This window comes from Halichoerus grypus, chromosome 11 (genome assembly GCF_964656455.1).
Source record: "Halichoerus grypus chromosome 11, mHalGry1.hap1.1, whole genome shotgun sequence".
NCBI classification, from domain to species: Eukaryota; Metazoa; Chordata; class Mammalia; order Carnivora; family Phocidae; genus Halichoerus; species Halichoerus grypus.
Genome location: NC_135722.1, coordinates 66,862,099 through 66,874,854, shown reverse-complemented (window position 1 = coordinate 66,874,854; position 12,756 = coordinate 66,862,099).

The window sequence follows — 12,756 nt, the reverse complement described above, 5'->3', positions numbered from 1 at the left end:
GAGACCCAGGCCCCGCAAGAGGCCAGAACACGACTCCCCACTGGCTCCATGAAACTAGTACTGCGGCCCCACTTTTGAATGGAAGTCTAATAGCTAGCTTTCTAACTCGAAGAAACAACACTGTAGAGAAACCGTGCTTTAGCTACCGTCGACCTCTCTGTGGGCGAAGCAGTTTAGGGTGTACTGTGGCTGAGAGCCTGGGGACGGTTTCAATATCGTAATATCGGGGGAGAGACAGGCCGGTACAGAAGGCAGCTCTCAACCCACATCATGGTTATGGGGCTAGGACCGTTGCCCAGGGTGTGTGTGCAGGCTTAAACGAAGCCACCTAACTCGAAGGAGAAACTCGGTTGAGAGCGTGTGCTGCAGGTAAAACAGCTGCTCCTGAGGGTGGCAGCATTTTGTTGTGTGCGTGCGTGAGAGCACTGCAAGGGAGTCCAGACCCATTTTCCGTGTGGGACTCAGGCCCCGGCAGAAGACAGAACACGACTCCCCACTTGTTTCATGAAGCTAGCACTGCGGCCCCACTTTTGCATGGAAGTCTAATAGCAAGCGTTCTTTTTTATTATTATTATGAAATGTTTTTATTGTTATGTTAATCCCCATACATTACATCATTAGTTTTAGATATAGTGTTCCATGATTCCTTGTTTGTGCATAACACCCAGTGCTCCATGCAGATCGTGCCCTGCTCAATACCCATCACCAGGCTAACCCATCCTCCCACCGCCCTCCCCTCTAGAACCCTCAGTTTGTTTTTCAGAGTCCATCGTCTCTCATGGTTCTTCTCCCCCTCCGATTTTCCCCCCTTCATTCTTCCCCTCCTGCTACATTCTTCTTCTTCTTTTTTTCTTTCTTAACATATATTGCATTATTGGTTTCAGAGGTACAGATCTCAGATTCAACAGTCTTGCACAATTCACAGCGCTTACCAGAACACATACCCTCCCCAGTGTCCAACACCCAGTGACCCCATCCCTCCCACCCCAGCCCCCACTCCAGCAACCCTCAGTTTGTTTCCTGAGATTAAGAATTCCTCATATCAGTGAGGTCATATGATACATGTCTTTCTCTGTTTGACTTATTTCGCTCAGCATGATACCCTCCAGTTCCATCCACGTCGTTGCAGATGGCAAGATCTCATTCCTTTCGATGGCTGCATAATATTCCATTGTATATATATATATATATACCCCCTCTTCTTTATCCATTCATCTGTTGGTGGACATCTTGGCTCTTTCCACAGTTTGGCTATTGTGGACATTAATAGCAAGCGTTCTAACTCGGAGAAACAACACTGAAGAGAAACCGTGCTTTAGCTACCGACGACCTCTGTGTGGGAGGAAGCAGTTTAGGGTGTACGGTGGGTGAGAGCCTGGGGACGGGTTCCGTTTCCTAAAATCGAGGGAGAGACAGGCCGCAGAGAAGGCAGCTCTCAACTCACACCATGGTTATGGGGCTAGTACCGTTGCCCCGGGTGTGTGTGCAGGCTTCATGAAAACCGCCTAACTCGAAGGAAAAACTCGCTGGAGAATCCATGCTTCAGCTAAAAGAGCCGCTCTGGAAGGTGGAAGCATTATGTTGTGTGCGTGCATGAGAGCCCTGCAAGGGAGTCCAAAGCTTTTTGTGAGTGAGCCTCAGGCCCCAGCAGAAGGCAGAACACGACTCCCCATGTGTTTCCTCACGCTAGCACGGCAGCCCCACTTTTGCATGGAAGTCTAACAGCTAGTGTTCTCACTCGAAGGAACAACACTGTGGAGAAACCCTGCTTTAGCTACCGTCGACCTCTAGATGGAGGAAGTATTACACGGAGTACCGTGGCTGAGAGCCTGGGGAACGGGTTCCATACGTGAAACCAAGGGAGAAATAGGTCCGGGCAGAAGGCACCTCTGGACTCAGCTCTTGCTACCTGAAGCTAACACTACTGCTCCATGTGTGCTTGGAATGCTATGTGCTCGACACTGACTGGGAAGAAACAAGCCTGTAAAGAATCCCAGCTGCAGCTCATTCGCCTACCAGGCTACTAACACCAAGAATCAATGCTGTGGCGTTACTGCGCCTTAGCTACCATTGCCGTTCCTGAAGCCGCAGGAGTTGGATAGTGCTCGTGTATGAGAGACCGGGGAAAGGGTCCCAGACGTGAAATGGAGTGAGAAACAGGCCGGTGCGGAAGGCAGCTCTCAACTCACCTCTTGTTTATGAGGCTAGTACCCTTGCCCCGGATGTGCCTGCAGGCCATAAGCCAACCACCTCACTCAAAGGAACAACTCTGTAGGGAATTCCTGCTTCGGCTAAAAGAGCCATGCCTCAGGGTGGACGCATTGTGTGGTGTGCATGCGTGAGTGCACAGCAAGTGAGTCCAAAACCATTTTCCTTGTGAGACCCAGGCCCCGCAAGAGGCCAGAACACGACTCCCCACTGGCTCCATGAAACTAGTACTGCGGCCCCACTTTTGAATGGAAGTCTAATAGCTAGCTTTCTAACTCGAAGAAACAACACTGTAGAGAAACCGTGCTTTAGCTACCGTCGACCTCTCTGTGGGCGAAGCAGTTTAGGGTGTACTGTGGCTGAGAGCCTGGGGACGGTTTCAATATCGTAATATCGGGGGAGAGACAGGCCGGTACAGAAGGCAGCTCTCAACCCACATCATGGTTATGGGGCTAGTACCGTTGCCCAGGGTGTGTGTGCAGGCGTAAACGAAGCCACCTAACTCGAAGGAAAACCTCGGTTGAGAGCCTGTGCTGCAGGTAAAACAGCTGCTCCTGAGGGTGGCAGCATTTTGTTGTGTGCGTGCGTGAGAGCACTGCAAGGGAGTCCAGACCCATTTTCCGTGTGGGACTCAGGCCCCGGCAGAAGACAGAACACGACTCCCCACTTGTTTCATGAAGCTAGCACTGCGGCCCCACTTTTGCATGGAAGTCTAATAGCAAGCGTTCTTTATTATTATTATTAATAAATGTTTTTATTGTTATGTTATTCCCCATACATTACATCATTAGTTTTAGATATAGTGTTCCAGGATTCCTTGTTTGTGCATAACACCCAGTGCTCCATGCAGATCGTGCCCTGCTCAATACCCATCACCAGGCTAACCCATCCTCCCACCCCCCTCCCCTCTAGAACCCTCAGTTTGTTTCTCAGAGTCCGTCGTCTCTCATGGTTCTTCTCCCCCTCCGATTTTCCCCCCTTCATTCTTCCCCTCCTGCTACATTCTTCTTCTTCTTTTTTTCTTTCTTAACATATATGGCATTATTGGTTTCAGAGGTACAGGTCTGAGATTCAACAGTCTTGCACAATTCACAGCGCTTACCAGAACACATACCCTCCCCAGTGTCCAACACCCAGTGACCCCATCCCTCCCACCCCAGCCCCCACTCCAGCAACCCTCAGTTTGTTTCCTGAGATTAAGAATTCCTCATATCAGTGAGGTCATATGATACATGTCTTTCTCTGTTTGACTTATTTCGCTCAGCATGATACCCTCCAGTTCCATCCACATCGTTGCAGATGGCAAGATCTCATTCCTTTCGATAGCTGCATAATATTCCATTGTATATATATATATATATATATATATATATATATATACCCCCTCTTCTTTATCCATTCATCTGTTGGTGGACATCTTGGCTGTTTCCACAGTTTGGCTATTGTGGACATTAATAGCAAGCGTTCTAACTCGGAGAAACAACACTGAAGAGAAACCGTGCTTTAGCTACCGACGACCTCTGTGTGGGAGGAAGCAGTTTAGGGTGTACGGTGGGTGAGAGCCTGGGGACGGGTTCCGTTTCCTAAAATCGAGGGAGAGACAGGCCGCAGAGAAGGCAGCTCTCAACTCACACCATGGTTATGGGGCTAGTACCGTTGCCCCGGGTGTGTGTGCAGGCTTCATGAAAACCGCCTAACTCGAAGGAAAAACTCGCTGGAGAATCCATGCTTCAGCTAAAAGAGCCGCTCTGGAAGGTGGAAGCATTATGTTGTGTGCGTGCATGAGAGCCCTGCAAGGGAGTCCAAAGCTTTTTGTGAGTGAGCCTCAGGCCCCAGCAGAAGGCAGAACACGACTCCCCATGTGTTTCCTCACGCTAGCACGGCAGCCCCACTTTTGCATGGAAGTCTAACAGCTAGTGTTCTCACTCGAAGGAACAACACTGTGGAGAAACCCTGCTTTAGCTACCGTCGACCTCTAGATGGAGGAAGTATTACACGGAGTACCGTGGCTGAGAGCCTGGGGAACGGGTTCCATACGTGAAACCAAGGGAGAAATAGGTCCGGGCAGAAGGCACCTCTGGACTCAGCTCTTGCTACCTGAAGCTAACACTACTGCTCCATGTGTGCTTGGAATGCTATGTGCTCGACACTGACTGGGAAGAAACAAGCCTGTCAAGAATCCCAGCTGCAGCTCATTCGCCTACCAGGCTACTAACACCAAGAATCAATGCTGTGGCGTTACTGCGCCTTAGCTACCATTGCCGTTCCTGAAGCCGCAGGAGTTGGATAGTGCTCGTGTATGAGAGACCGGGGAAAGGGTCCCAGACGTGAAATGGAGTGAGAAACAGGCCGGTGCGGAAGGCAGCTCTCAACTCACCTCTTGTTTATGAGGCTAGTACCCTTGCCCCGGGTGTGCCTGCAGGCCATAAGCCAACCACCTCACTCAAAGGAACAACTCTGTAGGGAATTCCTGCTTCGGCTAAAAGAGCCATGCCTCAGGGTGGACGCATTGTGTGGTGTGCATGCGTGAGTGCACAGCAAGTGAGTCCAAAACCATTTTCCTTGTGAGACCCAGGCCCCGCAAGAGGCCAGAACACGACTCCCCACTGGCTCCATGAAACTAGTACTGCGGCCCCACTTTTGAATGGAAGTCTAATAGCTAGCTTTCTAACTCGAAGAAACAACACTGTAGAGAAACCGTGCTTTAGCTACCGTCGACCTCTCTGTGGGCGAAGCAGTTTAGGGTGTACTGTGGCTGAGAGCCTGGGGACGGTTTCAATATCGTAATATCGGGGGAGAGACAGGCCGGTACAGAAGGCAGCTCTCAACCCACATCATGGTTATGGGGCTAGGACCGTTGCCCAGGGTGTGTGTGCAGGCTTAAACGAAGCCACCTAACTCGAAGGAGAAACTCGGTTGAGAGCGTGTGCTGCAGGTAAAACAGCTGCTCCTGAGGGTGGCAGCATTTTGTTGTGTGCGTGCGTGAGAGCACTGCAAGGGAGTCCAGACCCATTTTCCGTGTGGGACTCAGGCCCCGGCAGAAGACAGAACACGACTCCCCACTTGTTTCATGAAGCTAGCACTGCGGCCCCACTTTTGCATGGAAGTCTAATAGCAAGCGTTCTTTTTTATTATTATTATGAAATGTTTTTATTGTTATGTTAATCCCCATACATTACATCATTAGTTTTAGATATAGTGTTCCATGATTCCTTGTTTGTGCATAACACCCAGTGCTCCATGCAGATCGTGCCCTGCTCAATACCCATCACCAGGCTAACCCATCCTCCCACCGCCCTCCCCTCTAGAACCCTCAGTTTGTTTTTCAGAGTCCATCGTCTCTCATGGTTCTTCTCCCCCTCCGATTTTCCCCCCTTCATTCTTCCCCTCCTGCTACATTCTTCTTCTTCTTTTTTTCTTTCTTAACATATATTGCATTATTGGTTTCAGAGGTACAGATCTGAGATTCAACAGTCTTGCACAATTCACAGCGCTTACCAGAACACATACCCTCCCCAGTGTCCAACACCCAGTGACCCCATCCCTCCCACCCCAGCCCCCACTCCAGCAACCCTCAGTTTGTTTCCTGAGATTAAGAATTCCTCATATCAGTGAGGTCATATGATACATGTCTTTCTCTGTTTGACTTATTTCGCTCAGCATGATACCCTCCAGTTCCATCCACGTCGTTGCAGATGGCAAGATCTCATTCCTTTCGATGGCTGCATAATATTCCATTGTATATATATATGTATATATATATATATATACCCCCTCTTCTTTATCCATTCATCTGTTGGTGGACATCTTGGCTCTTTCCACAGTTTGGCTATTGTGGACATTAATAGCAAGCGTTCTAACTCGGAGAAACAACACTGAAGAGAAACCGTGCTTTAGCTACCGACGACCTCTGTGTGGGAGGAAGCAGTTTAGGGTGTACGGTGGGTGAGAGCCTGGGGACGGGTTCCGTTTCCTAAAATCGAGGGAGAGACAGGCCGCAGAGAAGGCAGCTCTCAACTCACACCATGGTTATGGGGCTAGTACCGTTGCCCCGGGTGTGTGTGCAGGCTTCATGAAAACCGCCTAACTCGAAGGAAAAACTCGCTGGAGAATCCATGCTTCAGCTAAAAGAGCCGCTCTGGAAGGTGGAAGCATTATGTTGTGTGCGTGCATGAGAGCCCTGCAAGGGAGTCCAAAGCTTTTTGTGAGTGAGCCTCAGGCCCCAGCAGAAGGCAGAACACGACTCCCCATGTGTTTCCTCACGCTAGCACGGCAGCCCCACTTTTGCATGGAAGTCTAACAGCTAGTGTTCTCACTCGAAGGAACAACACTGTGGAGAAACCCTGCTTTAGCTACCGTCGACCTCTAGATGGAGGAAGTATTACACGGAGTACCGTGGCTGAGAGCCTGGGGAACGGGTTCCATACGTGAAACCAAGGGAGAAATAGGTCCGGGCAGAAGGCACCTCTGGACTCAGCTCTTGCTACCTGAAGCTAACACTACTGCTCCATGTGTGCTTGGAATGCTATGTGCTCGACATTGACTGGGAAGAAACAAGCCTGTAAAGAATCCCAGCTGCAGCTCATTCGCCTACCAGGCTGCTAACACCAAGAATCAATGCTGTGGCGTTACTGCGCCTTAGCTACCATTGCCGTTCCTGAAGCCGCAGGAGTTGGATAGTGCTCGTGTATGAGAGACCGGGGAAAGGGTCCCAGACGTGAAATGGAGTGAGAAACAGGCCGGTGCGGAAGGCAGCTCTCAACTCACCTCTTGTTTATGAGGCTAGTACCCTTGCCCCGGGTGTGCCTCCAGGCCATAAGCCAACCACCTCACTCAAAGGAACAACTCTGTAGGGAATTCCTGCTTCGGCTAAAAGAGCCATGCCTCAGGGTGGACGCATTGTGTGGTGTGCATGCGTGAGTGCACAGCAAGTGAGTCCAAAACCATTTTCCTTGTGAGACCCAGGCCCCGCAAGAAGCCAGAACACGACTCCCCACTGGCTCCATGAAACTAGTACTGCGGCCCCACTTTTGAAGGGAAGTCTAATAACTAGCTTTCTAACTCGAAGAAACAACACTGTAGAGAAACCGTGCTTTAGCTACCGTCGACCTCTCTGTGGGCGAAGCAGTTTAGGGTGTACTGTGGCTGAGAGCCTGGGGACGGTTTCAATATCGTAATATCGGGGGAGAGACAGGCCGGTACAGAAGGCAGCTCTCAACCCACATCATGGTTATGGGGCTAGGACCGTTGCCCAGGGTGTGTGTGCAGGCTTAAACGAAGCCACCTAACTCGAAGGAGAAACTCGGTTGAGAGCGTGTGCTGCAGGTAAAACAGCTGCTCCTGAGGGTGGCAGCATTTTGTTGTGTGCGTGCGTGAGAGCACTGCAAGGGAGTCCAGACCCATTTTCCGTGTGGGACTCAGGCCCCGGCAGAAGACAGAACACGACTCCCCACTTGTTTCATGAAGCTAGCACTGCGGCCCCACTTTTGCATGGAAGTCTAATAGCAAGCGTTCTTTTTTATTATTATTATGAAATGTTTTTATTGTTATGTTAATCCCCATACATTACATCATTAGTTTTAGATATAGTGTTCCATGATTCCTTGTTTGTGCATAACACCCAGTGCTCCATGCAGATCGTGCCCTGCTCAATACCCATCACCAGGCTAACCCATCCTCCCACCGCCCTCCCCTCTAGAACCCTCAGTTTGTTTTTCAGAGTCCATCGTCTCTCATGGTTCTTCTCCCCCTCCGATTTTCCCCCCTTCATTCTTCCCCTCCTGCTACATTCTTCTTCTTCTTTTTTTCTTTCTTAACATATATTGCATTATTGGTTTCAGAGGTACAGATCTGAGATTCAACAGTCTTGCACAATTCACAGCGCTTACCAGAACACATACCCTCCCCAGTGTCCAACACCCAGTGACCCCATCCCTCCCACCCCAGCCCCCACTCCAGCAACCCTCAGTTTGTTTCCTGAGATTAAGAATTCCTCATATCAGTGAGGTCATATGATACATGTCTTTCTCTGTTTGACTTATTTCGCTCAGCATGATACCCTCCAGTTCCATCCACGTCGTTGCAGATGGCAAGATCTCATTCCTTTCGATGGCTGCATAATATTCCATTGTATATATATATATATATACCCCCTCTTCTTTATCCATTCATCTGTTGGTGGACATCTTGGCTCTTTCCACAGTTTGGCTATTGTGGACATTAATAGCAAGCGTTCTAACTCGGAGAAACAACACTGAAGAGAAACCGTGCTTTAGCTACCGACGACCTCTGTGTGGGAGGAAGCAGTTTAGGGTGTACGGTGGGAGAGAGCCTGGGGACGGGTTCCGTTTCCTAAAATCGAAGGAGAGACAGGCCGCAGAGAAGGCAGCTCTCAACTCACACCATGGTTATGGGGCTAGTACCGTTGCCCCGGGTGTGTGTGCAGGCTTCATGAAAACCGCCTAACTCGAAGGAAAAACTCGCTGGAGAATCCATGCTTCAGCTAAAAGAGCCGCTCTGGAAGGTGGAAGCATTATGTTGTGTGCGTGCATGAGAGCCCTGCAAGGGAGTCCAAAGCTTTTTGTGAGTGAGCCTCAGGCCCCAGCAGAAGGCAGAACACGACTCCCCATGTGTTTCCTCACGCTAGCACGGCAGCCCCACTTTTGCATGGAAGTCTAACAGCTAGTGTTCTCACTCGAAGGAACAACACTGTGGAGAAACCCTGCTTTAGCTACCGTCGACCTCTAGATGGAGGAAGTATTACACGGAGTACCGTGGCTGAGAGCCTGGGGAACGGGTTCCATACGTGAAACCAAGGGAGAAATAGGTCCGGGCAGAAGGCACCTCTGGACTCAGCTCTTGCTACCTGAAGCTAACACTACTGCTCCATGTGTGCTTGGAATGCTATGTGCTCGACACTGACTGGGAAGAAACAAGCCTGTAAAGAATCCCAGCTGCGGCTCATTCGCCTACCAGGCTACTAACACCAAGAATCAATGCTGTGGCGTTACTGCGCCTTAGCTACCATTGCCGTTCCTGAAGCCGCAGGAGTTGGATAGTGCTCGTGTATGAGAGACCGGGGAAAGGGTCCCAGACGTGAAATGGAGTGAGAAACAGGCCGGTGCGGAAGGCAGCTCTCAACTCACCTCTTGTTTATGAGGCTAGTACCCTTGCCCCGGGTGTGCCTGCAGGCCATAAGCCAACCACCTCACTCAAAGGAATAACTCTGTAGGGAATTCCTGCTTCGGCTAAAAGAGCCATGCCTCAGGGTGGACGCATTGTGTGGTGTGCATGCGTGAGTGCACAGCAAGTGAGTCCAAAACCATTTTCCTTGTGAGACCCAGGCCCCGCAAGAGGCCAGAACACGACTCCCCACTGGCTCCATGAAACTAGTACTGCGGCCCCACTTTTGAATGGAAGTCTAATAGCTAGCTTTCTATCTCGAAGAAACAACACTGTAGAGAAACCGTGCTTTAGCTACCGTCGACCTCTCTGTGGGCGAAGCAGTTTAGGGTGTACTGTGGCTGAGAGCCTGGGGACGGTTTCAATATCGTAATATCGGGGGAGAGACAGGCCGGTACAGAAGGCAGCTCTCAACCCACATCATGGTTATGGGGCTAGGACCGTTGCCCAGGGTGTGTGTGCAGGCTTAAACGAAGCCACCTAACTCGAAGGAGAAACTCGGTTGAGAGCGTGTGCTGCAGGTAAAACAGCTGCTCCTGAGGGTGGCAGCATTTTGTTGTGTGCGTGCGTGAGAGCACTGCAAGGGAGTCCAGACCCATTTTCCGTGTGGGACTCAGGCCCCGGCAGAAGACAGAACACGACTCCCCACTTGTTTCATGAAGCTAGCACTGCGGCCCCACTTTTGCATGGAAGTCTAATACCAAGCGTTCTTTTTTATTATTATTATGAAATGTTTTTATTGTTATGTTAATCCCCATACATTACATCATTAGTTTTAGATATAGTGTTCCATGATTCCTTGTTTGTGCATAACACCCAGTGCTCCATGCAGATCGTGCCCTGCTCAATACCCATCACCAGGCTAACCCATCCTCCCACCGCCCTCCCCTCTAGAACCCTCAGTTTGTTTTTCAGAGTCCATCGTCTCTCATGGTTCTTCTCCCCCTCCGATTTTCCCCCCTTCATTCTTCCCCTCCTGCTACATTCTTCTTCTTCTTTTTTTCTTTCTTAACATATATTGCATTATTGGTTTCAGAGGTACAGATCTGAGATTCAACAGTCTTGCACAATTCACAGCGCTTACCAGAACACATACCCTCCCCAGTGTCCAACACCCAGTGACCCCATCCCTCCCACCCCAGCCCCCACTCCAGCAACCCTCAGTTTGTTTCCTGAGATTAAGAATTCCTCATATCAGTGAGGTCATATGATACATGTCTTTCTCTGTTTGACTTATTTCGCTCAGCATGATACCCTCCAGTTCCATCCACGTCGTTGCAGATGGCAAGATCTCATTCCTTTCGATGGCTGCATAATATTCCATTGTATATATATGTATATATATATATATATATACCCCCTCTTCTTTATCCATTCATCTGTTGGTGGACATCTTGGCTCTTTCCACAGTTTGGCTATTGTGGACATTAATAGCAAGCGTTCTAACTCGGAGAAACAACACTGAAGAGAAACCGTGCTTTAGCTACCGACGACCTCTGTGTGGGAGGAAGCAGTTTAGGGTGTACGGTGGGAGAGAGCCTGGGGACGGGTTCCGTTTCCTAAAATCGAAGGAGAGACAGGCCGCAGAGAAGGCAGCTCTCAACTCACACCATGGTTATGGGGCTAGTACCGTTGCCCCGGGTGTGTGTGCAGGCTTCATGAAAACCGCCTAACTCGAAGGAAAAACTCGCTGGAGAATCCATGCTTCAGCTAAAAGAGCCGCTCTGGAAGGTGGAAGCATTATGTTGTGTGCGTGCATGAGAGCCCTGCAAGGGAGTCCAAAGCTTTTTGTGAGTGAGCCTCAGGCCCCAGCAGAAGGCAGAACACGACTCCCCATGTGTTTCATCACGCTAGCACGGCAGCCCCACTTTTGCATGGAAGTCTAACAGCTAGTGTTCTCACTCGAAGGAACAACACTGTGGAGAAACCCTGCTTTAGCTACCGTCGACCTCTAGATGGAGGAAGTATTACACGGAGTACCGTGGCTGAGAGCCTGGGGAACGGGTTCCGTACGTGAAACCAAGGGAGAAATAGGTCCGGGCAGAAGGCACCTCTGGACTCAGCTCTTGCTACCTGAAGCTAACACTACTGCTCCATGTGTGCTTGGAATGCTATGTGCTCGACACTGACTGGGAAGAAACAAGCCTGTAAAGAATCCCAGCTGCAGCTCATTCGCCTACCAGGCTACTAACACCAAGAATCAATGCTGTGGCGTTACTGCGCCTTAGCTACCATTGCCGTTCCTGAAGCCGCAGGAGTTGGATAGTGCTCGTGTATGAGAGACCGGGGAAAGGGTCCCAGACGTGAAATGGAGTGAGAAACAGGCCGGTGCGGAAGGCAGCTCTCAACTCACCTCTTGTTTATGAGGCTAGTACCCTTGCCCCGGGTGTGCCTGCAGGCCATAAGCCAACCACCTCACTCAAAGGAACAACTCTGTAGGGAATTCCTGCTTCGGCTAAAAGAGCCATGCCTCAGGGTGGACGCATTGTGTGGTGTGCATGCGTGAGTGCACAGCAAGTGAGTCCAAAACCATTTTCCTTGTGAGACCCAGGCCCCGCAAGAGGCCAGAACACGACTCCCCACTGGCTCCATGAAACTAGTACTGCGGCCCCACTTTTGAATGGAAGTCTAATAGCTAGCTTTCTATCTCGAAGAAACAACACTGTAGAGAAACCGTGCTTTAGCTACCGTCGACCTCTCTGTGGGCGAAGCAGTTTAGGGTGTACTGTGGCTGAGAGCCTGGGGACGGTTTCAATATCGTAATATCGGGGGAGAGACAGGCCGGTACAGAAGGCAGCTCTCAACCCACATCATGGTTATGGGGCTAGGACCGTTGCCCAGGGTGTGTGTGCAGGCTTAAACGAAGCCACCTAACTCGAAGGAGAAACTCGGTTGAGAGCGTGTGCTGCAGGTAAAAGAGCTGCTCCTGAGGGTGGCAGCATTTTGTTGTGTGCGTGCGTGAGAGCACTGCAAGGGAGTCCAGACCCATTTTCCGTGTGGGACTCAGGCCCCGGCAGAAGACAGAACACGACTCCCCACTTGTTTCATGAAGCTAGCACTGCGGCCCCACTTTTGCATGGAAGTCTAATAGCAAGCGTTCTTTTTTATTATTATTATGAAATGTTTTTATTGTTATGTTAATCCCCATACATTACATCATTAGTTTTAGATATAGTGTTCCATGATTCCTTGTTTGTGCATAACACCCAGTGCTCCATGCAGATCGTGCCCTGCTCAATACCCATCACCAGGCTAACCCATCCTCCCACCGCCCTCCCCTCTAGAACCCTCAGTTTGTTTTTCAGAGTCCATCGTCTCTCATGGTTCTTCTCCCCCTCCGATTTTCCCCCCTTCATTCTTCCCCTC